We start from the raw sequence: 14,192 nt of genomic DNA, 5'->3' as shown, positions 1-14,192 counted from the left end.
GAATATGTATAAGTCATGAAAAAAGCAATAGCAATAAAACTAAACGATCATAATGCTAAGCTAACGGATGGGTCTTGTCCATCACATCATTCTCTAATGATGTGATCCCGTTCATCAAATGACAACACATGTCTATGGTTAGGAAACTTAACCATCTTTGATTAACGAGCTAGTCAAGTAGAGGCATACTAGGGACACTTTGTTTGTGTATGTATTCACACATGTACTAAGTTTCCGGTTAATACAATTCTAGCATGAATAATAAACATTTATCATGATATAAGGAAATATAAATTGCCTCTTGGGCATATTTCCTTCAGTCCTTGCCTTTTAGCTTGTGGTCTTGTGGTGGAAGATCATATTGAGGTTTTGTTCCCATGAAAGAAGTGGGATCATACTTCCCTTGTCGAGGAACAAACTTCGTCTTGGGGTATTGATCTTCTTCCCACTGAACTCCATTGGCATTGAACTTTTGTTCTAAACCAACACCTTGATTCTTCCGGTGCCTTCCTTGCTTGCATACAATTTCATCAAATTATTTACTCCCGGCAAGGCTCTTGTAAACACCTTTCTCTATAATTCCCTTCAATAAGCTATTTTATTGCTCACGTTTAACTTGGTTAAGAGAATCATTAGTGGAATCAAGAGAACTACTAGAAGTAACAATATTGGATTTAATATGGTTATTATTACTACTAGAGGAAGAATCTTTCTTGCTCTTGTTGCTAGATTTTACTTGTGGCATATAAGTAGACAAGAGGAGACGTTTGGCAAGATAAGAAGAACTCTTCTTTATAATATAACCATTGATAGCTTTTAAGAACTCATGTTGTTGCTCTAAATTTAGCTTCTTGAAGCGTAGCTTCTCATGAGTCTTTAGGAGCTCTCTATTATCCTCTAGAGTTGTTTCATGAGCTAATTTAAGAGTGTTTAGTTCTTTAGTTAGACGCTCAATCTCCTTCTTATCATTGTCATTCATTCCATCATGATTAGCATGATTACTAGCAAGTTCATCATAGTTTTCATCAACAATGTTGTCAACAGGTAAATCATCATCCCCTAGCAAATCATCTTCATCACTATTGAAACCAACATACTCGGGGTGTGATACCTTGGGGCCTTTAGCCATGAAGCATCTTCCCATTCCTTCATTTGGTGAGCCAAATATGTCGTAGGAGTTGGATGAAACAAGTGCAGGACCGGCAACACCATCATCTTGAGCATAGTCGGAGTCGGAGTGATAGCTTCTCTCGGAGTAGTTGTCGGAATCGGAACCGGATACCCATTCACCAACATGATCTTGACGGCTTCGTCTTGTGTAGCTCTTTGATGACTTGTCCTTCCTTTTCGAATCCTTGCTTCTACGAGATGGTCTTCGTTCATGACGATCATCTCTACTCCTTCTCTCTTTTGGAGGTGATTCATTTCTTCTACTCCTCCTTTTTGGTGAATATTCTCTTTTCTTGTACGGAGTCATACGCTCATTGGAGTAGTGTGCGGGTCTTCCACAATTGTAGCAATTACGATCACGACTAGAAGATCTTTTTTCATTGTAGGACCTTGTCTTAGAGCTTCTCTCTTTGCTTCTATTCTTGTAGAACTTGTTGAAGTTGTTTACCATTAAGCTCAATTCTTCATTAGAGACTTGCTTCTCACTTGATGTTGTAGGAGCATCACTTGAAGCTTTGTAAGCACCGCTTGACTTGTTGTGGAGCTCTTACTTATCCTTGAGTGACATCTCATGAGCAATAGTTCTACCAATGACTTTCGTGGGTTTGAGATCTTTGTAATTGGGCATCATTTGGATCAAAGTGCACACGGTGTCATATTTTCCATCCAAGGCTCTTAGGATATTCTTGATGATGAATTTGTCGGTCATCTCTTCACTTCCTAAGCCAACAATCTCATTTGTGATGAGAGGGAGCCTAGAGTACATTTTGGTGACTCCTTCACCATCCTTCATCTTGAACTTGTCAAGTTGACTTTGAAGCACATCCAACTTGGATTCCTTGACGGACTCAGTACCTTCATGCATATCTACCAAAGTATCCCAAATTTCCTTTGCATTCTCAAGGCGGCTGATTTTGTTGAATTCTTCGGGGCATAATCCATTGAAGAGAATATTGTAAGCTTGAGCATTGTATTGCAACATCTTCATTTCTTATGTTGTCACTTCACGATCCAGTTCTTTTCCATCCTCGAAGAAATCACCTTGTAAGCCAATATGCACAACAGTTCAAATGGCGGGGTTATGACCAAGAATATGCATTTTCATCTTATGCTTCCAGCTAGCAAAATTTGTACCATCAAAGTAAGGAACTCTACGTTGGTAATTTCCCTCGCTAGACGCCATACTCTCCTAGGTTGTGAAACAATGGCTATGATCACCAAACCTATGGAAATCAAGGCAAATGGAGACCAAAGCTCTCATACCACTTGTAGGACCGAAAGTATGTCTAGAGGGGGGTGATTAGACTACTTGACCAAATAAAAATCTATCATTTTCCCAATTTTAGTTGTGGGCAGATTTTAAAAATTAGCAAAAGTCAAGCAATCAACCTATCCATGCAATTCTAAGAGTGTAGCAATGGAAAGTAAAACATTACATATGAAGGTAAAGGGAAGGGTTTGGAGAAGGCAAACGTAGTGGAGACGCGGATATTTTTGTTGTGGTTCCGGTAGATGGTGCTATCGTACGTCCACGTTGTTGGAGACTTCAACCCACGAAGGGTAACGGCTGCGCGAGTCCATGAAGGGTCCACGAAGAAGCAACCTTTTCTATCCCACCATGGCCGTCGCCCATGAAGGACTTGCCTCACTAGGGTAGATCTTCATGAAGTAGGCGATCTCCTTGCCCTTACAAACTTCTTGGTTCAACTCCACAGCTTGACGGAGGCTCCCAAGCGACACCAAACCAATCTAGGAGACAATACTCTCTAAAAGGTAATAGATAGTGTGTTGATAATGAACTCCTTGCCCTTGTGCTTCAAATGTGTAACGCCCACGATGCGGCTATATCTCCCACATGTCGAGGCACGACTTAGAGGCATAACCGCATCGTCGTTTTGTCGCAAGAAGGGTTATCTTCACACAATCCCATGTAATGAACAAGAAGGGATAAAGAGAGTTGGCTTACAATCGCCACTTCACACAATACTTGAATAATTCACACATCATCCAAAATACACACATAGACCGACTACGGTCAAATCCAAATGAAAAGAAGATAACCCCAAATGCTAGATCCCCGATCGTCCCGACTGGGCTCCACTACTGGTCATCGGGAAACGAAACATAGTAACGACCAAGGTCCTCGTCGAACTCCCACTTGAGTTCGGTAGCATCACCTGCACTGGTATCATCGGCACCTGCAACTGTTTGGTAGTATATGTGAGTCACGAGGACTCAGCAATCTCAAAACCCGCGAGATGAAGACTATTTAAGCTTATGGGTAGGATGGGGTAATGAGGTGGAGCTGCAGCAAACGCTAAGCAAATATGGTGGCTAACAGACAGAAATAAGAGTAAGATGAGAAGCTACGCAACGGTCGTGAAACTAGAAGTGATCAAGAAGTGATCCTGAAACTACTTACATTCAGACATAACCCAAACCGTGTTCACTTCCCGGACTCCGCCAAAAAGAGACCATCACGGCTACACACCCGGTTGATGCATTTTAATTAAGTCAAGTGTCAAGTTCTTTACAACCGGATATTAACAAATTCCCATCTGCCACATAAACGCGGGCACGGCTCTCGAAAGTTTATACCCTGCAGGGGTCTCCCAACTTAGCCCATCACAAGCTCTCATGATCAATGAAGGATATTCCTTCTCCCGGAAAGACCCGACCAGTCTCGGAATCCCGGTTACAAGACATTTCGACAATGGTAATACAAGTCCAGCAAGACCACCCGACTGTGCCGACAAATCCCGATAGGAGCTGCACATATGTCGTTCTCAAGGCACACCGGACGAGACAGGCTACGAGTAAAACCAGCCCTCGAGTTTCCCTGAGGTGGCCCCGCAGGCGGCTCGGTTCGGACCATGATAGAGGCAAAGGTGTCCCGTCTTTCGATGAGATGATGGATATCGCTTTGGTGGAAGTCGACTTTGACGATCTGACTACGAACGTGCGAGGACGTCGCGCCTTAGCAATCGCTAAACCAACTCCGAGAGGTTATCGACCACGCCGGAGCACGATCAACCTGACCATGAGGGTCTGTTTCCTGCGAGCAAACGAAGAACAAGCAAGAAACTGAGATTGCAATCTGGATATTGCGAATATAAGATGAAAGCTTTATTGATCAAGGTGGAGTTCTGTGACGCCTTTGTCTGGTCGCTGAACACAAACGAAGTACGCGAAGTTGCAGCTATGGCGAACTTTTAATCTAAACAAAACCCAAAGTCTAAACGACGCCCTAAGGGCTGTATATATGGAGGAAGAGGGGGGGAATTTCGTGGCCCTTGAGGAAGGGGTCCGAAACCAACCCTATCTCTTGTTTCCCCACATATACGGACTCTAAAAACAGCCTATACTTATGTATTTCGAAATTACATGGGCCTGGCCCAATAATAAGGTGACGCAGCACCTAGAATAGCCTCTGGACGAAAGTTATGAAGTAGCATCTTGTATATTTCGTCCAAGGCTTCATGCACGCATTATGGTGGCTTCAACGTCTTGAAATCATCACTTGTAACTCCGTTCTTGTTCCCCATGCGCATGCCATCATCTCCATGCTTGTTCTTGCTCCAATGTTCATCCTTCTCAAAGCTAGGTCCTTCATTTGTAAGCAAAACAAATGTATCCAATTTAGGCAGCATCATATTCTCATGAACATTAGAATCATTACCAAGAAACGAAAGTACCTGGTAATTTAATTGGCGTGCGCGAGCTCTAGTAATTGGTCCAGTATGTGTAGCAGCAGGGGCTCTGGGTGTAACAATGGTATTGATGTCCTCATCATCCTCCCCTTCTTGAAATGAAGTCGTCCTCGACGGAAGCTTATCTTCCTCACCCAAATAAGGCTTCAAATCTGCAATGTTAAAAGTGGGACTAACCCCAAAATCTGCAGGCAGCTCAAGTTTATATGCATTATCATTTATTTTCTCTAACACCTTAAAAGGACCATCAGCACGTGGCATTAGCTTTGATTTGCGCAAATCAGGAAATCTATCCTTACGCAAATGTAACCAAACAAGATCTCCAGGTGCAAACACAACATGTTTTCTACCCTTATCTCCAGCAAGTTTATATTTAACATTCATACGCTCAATGTTTTCCTTAGTTAACTCATGCATTTTTAAGATCAATTCAGCACGTTGTTTAGCATCAAAATTAACCTTCTCCGAAGATGGAAGAGGCAACAAATCAATAGGTGCACGAGGTAGGAAACCATACACAATTTCAAAAGGGCACATCTTAGTAGTAGAATGCAATGAACGATTATAAGCAAACTCAATATGAGGCAAGCATTCTTCCCACATTTTCTTATTATTCTTCAAAACAGCCCTAAGCATAGTAGACAATGTTCTATTGACTACTTCAGTTTGTCCATCAGTTTGGGGGTGACAAGTAGTACTAAAAAGCAGTTTAGTCCCCAACTTAGCCCATAAACATCTCCAAAAGTGGCTAAGAAATTTAGTATCACGATCGGAAACAATAGTATTTGGCACACCATGCAAGCGAATAATTTCACGAAAGAACCAATCAGCAACATTAACAGCATCATCGCTTTTTATGACATGGTATAAAGTGTGCCATTTTCGAGAATCTATCCACGACAACAAATATGCTATCCCTCCCCTTCTTTGTTTGAGGTAAACCTAAAACAAAGTCCATAGATCTATCCTCCCAAGGAACACTAGGTACAGGCAAAGGCATATATAAACCATGAGGATTGAGTCGTGACTTAGCTTTTTGACATGTAGTGCAGCGAGCAACAAAACGCTCAACATCCCGTCTCATCTTTGGCCAAAAGAAATGTGTAGCAAGTACGTCCTCTGTCTTCTTCACACCAAAGTGTCCCATTAATCCTCCTCCATGCGCCTCCTGCAACAACAAAAGATGAAGAGAGCTAGCTGGAATGCATAGCTTGTTAGCACGGAACACAAATCCATCATTAACGACAAACTTGTTCCAGGTTCTTCCTTCTTTACAATTCTGCAATACATCTTTAAAATCAGCATCATGCACATATTGATCTTTGATGGTCTCCAAACCAAATATTTTGAAGTCAAGTTGTGAAAGCATAGTATAGCGACGAGACAATGCATCAGCAATAACATTTTCTTTACCCTTCTTGTGTTTAATGACATAAGGGAAAGTTTCAATGAATTCAACCCATTTAGCATGTCTACGATTCAGTTTAGCTTGACTTTTAATATGTTTCAAAGATTCATGATCAGAATGTATAACAAATTCTTTGGGCCATAAATAATGTTGCCATGTTTCTAAAGTCCGAACAAGAGCATATAGTTCTTTATCATAAGTAGAATAATTCAGACTAGGCCCACTCAATTTTTCAGAAAAGTATGCAACAGGTTTGCCATCTTGTAATAACACACCTCCAAATCCAATTCCACTAGCATCACATTCAAGCTCAAAAGTCTTATTAAAATCAGGAAGTTGGAGTAAAGGAGCATGTGTCAACTTATCTTTCAATACCGTGAAGGCTTCTTCCTGTGCGGTACCCCAAACAAAAGGCACATCCTTCTTTGTAAGCTCGTTGAGAGGTGCAGCAATGGTGCTAAAATCTCTCACAAAACGCCTATAGAAACCAGCGAGTCCAAGAAAACTCCGCACTTGTGTGACCGTTTTGGGCTGCGGCCAACTCTCAATAGCTTCAATCTTGGCTTTATCAACTTCAATTCCCTGTGGAGTAACAACATAGCCAAGAAAAGATACTCGGTCGGTGCAAAAGGTGCACTTCCCAAGGTTACCAAACAAACGTGCATCACGGAGAGCAATAAAAACAGCACGTAAATGTTCCAAATGTTCTTCCAAAGATTTGCTATAAATCAGTATATCATCAAAGTAGACTACCACAAATCGTCCAATGAAAGCACGTAAAACTTCGTTCATTAGTCTCATGAAAGTACTAGGTGCATTAGTTAACCCAAAAGGCATGACTAACCACTCATATAAACCAAACTTAGTTTTAAATGCAGTTTTCCATTCATCTCCCAATTTCATACGAATTTGATGGTATCCACTACGCAAATCAACTTTGGAGAATATTGTAGAGCCACTCAATTCATCAAGCATATCATCTAGCCTAGGAATAGGATGACGATAACGAATAGTAATATTATTAATGCCTCTACAATCAACACACATACGCGACGTACCATCCTTTTTAGGCACGAGTATAATAGGAACAGCACAAGGACTAAGAGATTCGCGTATATAACCTTTGTCGAGCAGCTCCTGTACTTGACGCATAATCTCCTTCGTTTCCTCTGGATTGGTACGGTATGGTGCACGGTTGGGTAGCGATGCACCGGGAATTAAGTCAATTTGATGCTCAATCCCTCGAATAGGTGGTAATCCCGGTGGCACGTCTTGTGGGAAGACGTCAGCGAACTCCTGCAAAATGTTAGTGACAGCAGGGGGCAAAGAGGAAGGCACGTCCTCGAATGAAAATAATGCCTCTTTGCACACAAAAGCATAGCAAACAGATTTGCTGAAATCTAGTTCATCAATATCAGATTTTGTGGCAAGTAAACATGCACTTTTCAATTTAATTTCAGAAACAACACTAGATGGTTTATTATTAGGTTTCATTTGTTGCTCAAATTCCTTTGCCACAATCTGATTTTCACTCTTATTTTTCTCCTGTTTTGCTTTATTAGCTCTATTAATGTCATCTTTCAAAATGGAATCAGGAGTCATAGGAAGCAAAGTAATATTTTTATCCTTATGAACAAGAGTATACTGATTGTTTCTACCATGGTGTACAGAATTTTTATCAAATTGCCATGGTCTACCAAGTAATAAGGAACATGCTTGCATGGGTACCACATCACAATCAACATAATCAGCATATGTAGAGATACTAAAATGCACACGAACAGTACGTGTTACCTTAACCTTGCCGCTGTTGTTGAACCATTGGATGTAGTAAGGATGTGGATGTGGTCTTGTGGTGAGAGTTCCACCATCTCCATGCTAGCCAAGTTGTTACAGCTCCCTCCATCTATGATGACGCGAACAGAACGTTCCTTCACAACTCCCTTTGTATGGAACAAATTATGCCTCTGATTTTGCTCTGCTTGTGTGACCTGCACACTCAAAACACGTTGAGCAACTAAACATTCATACCTGTCAGCGTCTTCAGGAGCCATGTATTGCGTCTCATTTTCAGAATCATCTCCACCATGTTCTTCACGTGTAATAAGAGCCAAAGTCTCCTCATCATAGTCACTAGCGGACTCATACCCACCATCCTCAGTAGCAATCATGACACGCTGAGATTTGCATTCTCTCGGAAAATGTCCTCTTCCCTTACAACGACGACAAATAATATCACTTGTGTGCCCTGTCGATGCCATGGAAGAAGAAGAGCTCTGCGCAGGCCCGGCAGGTGTGCTCTTGGCAGAGAGTGGTGGTTGTGCCTGCTTTCTTGTATCACGGCTGGAGGTGGCACCTGATGGAGGTGATGGTGAAGTGGAAGTAGAACATGCACACGGTGTCCATGATGAAGGTCGACCTGCAGAAAAGTTAGTTCGCGCCAATGGCTGTCGATCCTGCACTTCACGTTCAGCTTTACAAGCAAGATGGAATAAACGAGTGATATTATTATAATCCTTATACTCTAGAATGGTCTGAATCTCTTTATTTAATCCACCCATAAAACGTGCAAGCATAGCTTCATTCTCCTCAACAATACCACATCTAATCATGCCAGTTTGTAATTCCTGATAATATTCTTCTACAGAATTTTTCCCTTGTCTTAAACGCTGCAATTTTTGAAGTAATTCACGTTGATAATATGGTGGAACCCAACGAGTACGCATAGCAGTTTTCAAAGCAGCCCAAGTAGCGGGAACAGGATATAATCTACAATGTTCAGACCACCAAACACATGCAAAGCTAGTGAACGCACAAACAGCAGCAGGAACACGTCTCTCCTCAGGATATTGTAAACATGTAAATCGTTGTTCAGTTTCTAACTCCCAAGTAAGATATATATCAGGAACATATCTACCCTCAAATGGTGGAATATTCAATTTCAGTTTAGGGAGATGGTCATGATCTCGTACCTGAGGTGGTGGTGCCGGCCTACCGTTGCGAATATATACCTGAGGTCGACCTGCTGGTGGTGGTGCTGGTGGCTGCACGTAGTTCTGATTTTGATCAACCTCATCCTCATAATCGCCCGCATAATCGTCATCCTCCTCAGCCGCCGCAGGAGCAGGAGCCAAAGAAGCATCAACAGTAGGTGCAGCAGCACCCGAATTTTGACCAATCTCAATTGGAACGCGCTGTGCCCATCCCACTTGATTTGGAAGGCGGCGTTGGAGATGTGGTTGTTGTTGTTGTAGAGGTGCGACATGTGCAGCCGGTGGTGGTTGGGGAAGACGCTTGAGTAATTCAGTAAACTTGTTATCCAGCTTTGTCTCAAACGACTTCTCCACGGCATCTATCTTCTCCATAGCCTCTTCAAATCTGTTTAGCACATCTCCCACCTGGCCACTCATCATTTGCTGAAATTTATCATGCAACTCCTTGTTCGCCATGTTCTCCCAATCAGTCTCATCGGCTTGTGAACCTGCCATGGTTAGCAGCAATAGAAACACAAAAGAATATGATCCTGCAGACTACTAGAAGTGGTGGTGATGGTGGTGTGTCACAAAACCTTCAAGCGAATCTCAAATTCTTACCAGTTCTTACCCAGCAGCAGGTGGTGATCGGCAACCGTTGTAGTCAAAAACTCTCAAAGCTTGGATATAGCGATTACCAGGGAGAGTCAAACGCACGATGTAGACTTATGTGGAGCTGGGAAGGCTTATAATATGGTAGCAAAATGGTAAGCAATAATCAATTCAGAGATGCAAAGTTGAATAAACGCTCAACGACGGTACTGTGCTGGTCCTAGGCTAGACCGTGCTAGAGACGCGAGCCTAGAACACTAACAAAATCACGGCGCTGCACGTAAACAAGGGAAAAGCACACTGTGGAATTTTTTTTCGCTCTTTTTTTTTGCGCTCTTTTTTTGGGCTCCTCTTTTTTTTTGCGAAAAATCACTATAATGGCGAGTGTCTCAAAACTCTTCCCAGGTCAAACTGACAGGATGGGCACAAAATTTTTTGACTATTTTTTTTCGAAAATCAGGGCAGCGACGACGAAAAAGTGCGACAAAAAATCACTATGATGGCGAGTGTCTCAAAACACTACCCGGGGCCTAAAAATAGGATAGGGAAAAATATTTTTGGTTGCCGAAATTTTGGCCTAAAAACTGCCCGGGGGTCTCCAGACTCCTTTTTTTTTTCCGAGACCTACTCAGGCAAGGAAACACGAAACGGAAAATATATGGATCTCTAAAACCAACCGAATATGAAAAGAACTCGGATTGGTGGTGGATATATGGCGGTAGGATATGGCAGCGGTGGTGGTATATGGTAGCGGTAGTGGTATATGGATACGGATCGGTGGTGGTATATGGATACGGATTGGTGGTGGTATATGGAGACGGATTCAAAGCGGTGGCAGATAAGCAATGGTGGTAGATGGCAAGGCGATGATGATGGTGCGGCGGCGGCGTGACAACGTATGACCAGAACTCGAAACTCTAAAAGACTAGACTCTAAGACCAGCAACTTGACACGACGATGCAACCGCAAATTCAACAAAGCAAAAACCCTAAAAAGATTATGCAAAGGTCCAGATTGGTTTGGATATGATGAACTAACCCTAATTTTTTTTGTGGCTTTTTCGTGGACTGTAGGTATGAAGAACAGACTTGATCTAAACTACGAAAAACTGTAAAATCTCACCGAGCAACCTGGAAATCTGATACCACTTGATAGAGGCAAAGGTGTCCCGTCTTTCGATGAGATGATGGATATCGCTTTGGTGGAAGTCGACTTTGACGATCCGACTACGAACGTGCGAGGACGTCGCGCCTTAGCAATCGCTAAACCAACTCCGAGAGGTTATCGACCACGCCGGAGCACGATCAACCTGACCACGAGGGTCTGTTTCCTGCGAGCAAACGAAGAACAAGCAAGAAACTGAGATTGCAATCTGGATATTGCGAATATAAGATGAAAGCTTTATTGATCAAGGTGGAGTTCTGTGACGCCTTTGTCTGGTCGCTGAACACAAACGAAGTACGCGAAGTTGCAGCTATGGCGAACTTTTAATCTAAACAAAACCCAAAGTCTAAACGACGCCCTAAGGGCTGTATATATGGAGGAAGAGGGGGGGAATTTCGTGGCCCTTGAGGAAGGGGTCCGAAACCAACCCTATCTCTTGTTTCCCCACACATACGGACTCTAAAAACAGCCTATACTTATGTATTTCGAAATTACATGGGCCTGGCCCAATAATAAGGTGACGCAGCACCTAGAATAGCCTCTGGACGAAAGTTATGAAGTAGCATCTTGTATATTTCGTCCAAGGCTTCATGCACGCATTATGGTGGCTTCAACGTCTTGAAATCATCACTTGTAACTCCGTTCTTGTTCCCCATGCGCATGCCATCATCTCCATGCTTGTTCTTGCTCCAATGTTCATCCTTCTCAAAGCTAGGCCCTTCATTTGTAAGCAAAACAAATGTATCCAATTTAGGCAGCATCATATTCTCATGAACATTAGAATCATTACCAAGAAACGAAAGTACCTGGTAATTTAATTGGCGTGCGCGAGCTCTAGTAATTGGTCCAGTATGTATAGCAGCAGGGGCTCTGGGTGTAACAATGGTATTGATGTCCTCATCAGACCAACATTCAGAGGAGCACTCGCCCGGGGGGCTAAAATAAAGATGACCCTTGAGTCTGCAGAACCCAAGGGAAAGGTATAGGTGGTAGGTAGGCAAATGGTAAAACCAAGGTTGGGGAGAGTTTTATTCAAAGCGAACTGTCAAGGGGGTCCCATAACCCCAACCGCGTAAGGAACGCAAAACCAAGGAACATAACACCGGTATGACGGAAACTAGGGCGGCAAGAGTGGAACAAAACACCAGGCATAAGGCCGAGCCTTCCACCCTTTACCAAGTATATAGATGCATTAATTGAATAAGAGATATTGTGATATCCCAATATAAACATGTTCCAACATGGAGCAATCTTCAACTTCACCTGCAACTAACAACGCTATAAGAGGGGCTGAGCAAAAGCGGTAACATAGCCAAACAACGGTTTGCTAGGAAGGTGGGTTAGAGGCTTGACATCGCAATATGGGAGGCATGATAAACAAGTGGTAGGTAGCGCGACATAGCGATAGAACAAACAACTAGCAAGAAAAGATAGAAGTGATATCGAGGGTAATGGTCATCTTGCCTGAAATCCCGCTAGAAGAAGGAACGAATCCATGAAGAGACAAACAGACGTAGTCGAACGAATCCTCACAACTCCGGAACGAAACCGAAGCTAACGAGAGAAGCAAACCGGAAAGAAGCAAACAACATGGTAAACACACAAGCATAAACATGGCATGATGCAAAATCAACTGTGATGCATGTCCGGTTTAATGAGGCATGGCATGGCAAAGTGCAACAAACAACACTACAAATTAAGTGGAGCTCAATATACAACGAGTTGCATATTGACGAAACACCACATTCAATTATTTAGTTCTCTCTCGGTTATGTACCCAACAATATTAAATGTTTTTAAACATGGCAGGAGGTGAAGCATAATAAAACTACATATCTAGGCAATTTAAATGGGGCCGGACATAACAAACAACAATTCCGGAAAATCCTCATGTGCATATTTTAGATTTGGTACTGTTCTGCCTAAAACCATATTTTATTGTTGTTAAAACGGAAAATAAAGTGCAACATGTTAATCTATGCATCATTCCACCCCATTTACATATAAAGTTTATTAAATTCGGAGCCACGGTTAATTAGTTATGAGTTAAACCATTTTAACATGGCATTTAAGCAAATTTAATCAAACATAATTTTAAACATTTTAAACATGGATGAAAGTTGGATATTATTAAACTAGACAAAATTCTAAACATTTTACATGTTTACATCATTTTAATCCGATGCACGGTTAGTGAGATATGAAATGCATGATCAAGAAGGACTTTTCTGTAAAACAGCGTTCTCTCGATAATTAAACAAAATCGCAGAACCCTAAAAAAATCTATACGGGCCAAATCTGGCTGGCCCAATAGTGCATCAGAGAGAGGCAGAGGCGTTGGGGCTCACCATGGGCTCTTGGTCCAGTCGGTGGAGGAGGCAGGCCGGCTGAGTAGGCGCTAACTGGGCCGGATCTGGAGGGAACGACGCGGTCAACGAGCGCGGGTGGGGCGAGCGGGACTTGGCGCTGCGGTCGACGCTGGAAGCAGAGGAACGACGCGACGACGAGGGCAGCATGCCGACGGCAGGGACTTGAGGCGCAGGGTCAGTGAGCTCGAGCAAAGGCTTGCGAGGCGCGAACGGAGGTGACCTGCATCGGGGATGGCGATGCTCACGAGTGAGAAGCACATAGAGAAAAGGGGCAAGGGGGAGAGGGACGACAACACGAGGAGCTGCTACTCCGGCAGGGCAGCGAGGCCCGCCGAGGTTCTCACTGGAGACGGGGGGACAGCGGACGGATCTGGTGGTGGCGGAGCTCGACGCGGAGGCCGGCGGTGGCTTCCATGGCGGCGGTGTGCTCCCGTGAAGAGATAAAAGAGAGAGACGAGGTGAGGGGAGAACCAGAGAGGGAAAAAATGGGGTGCAGGGAGAGAGAGAACTAGGCGGCGAGGGCTCATCTGCTGGTGGTGCTCGTCGGCGGAGGGAGCTCCGGTGGTGCTGCGGCTTGCCTCGCGCGAAGGACGGGCGAGGACTGAGGGGAACGAGGTAGGAGCTCGCTCGAGGAGATCGAGCGCTGGAGCGTGGGGCTCTCTGTTGTTGCGGAAGGTGGGAGGATGAACTGGAAGGCTACGGGTTGTTCGATCTGGATCTGACGGTCCCGACCGACGGTGGGATGGATGGATGTGGTTTGGTGGATCTGGAAAACGAGGTAGGAAGG

This window comes from Aegilops tauschii, chromosome 4 (genome assembly GCF_002575655.3).
Source record: "Aegilops tauschii subsp. strangulata cultivar AL8/78 chromosome 4, Aet v6.0, whole genome shotgun sequence".
Taxonomy (NCBI): domain Eukaryota; kingdom Viridiplantae; phylum Streptophyta; class Magnoliopsida; order Poales; family Poaceae; genus Aegilops; species Aegilops tauschii.
The sequence above is the reverse complement of the archived record's forward strand: the minus strand, read 5'-3'. Positions refer to the sequence as shown.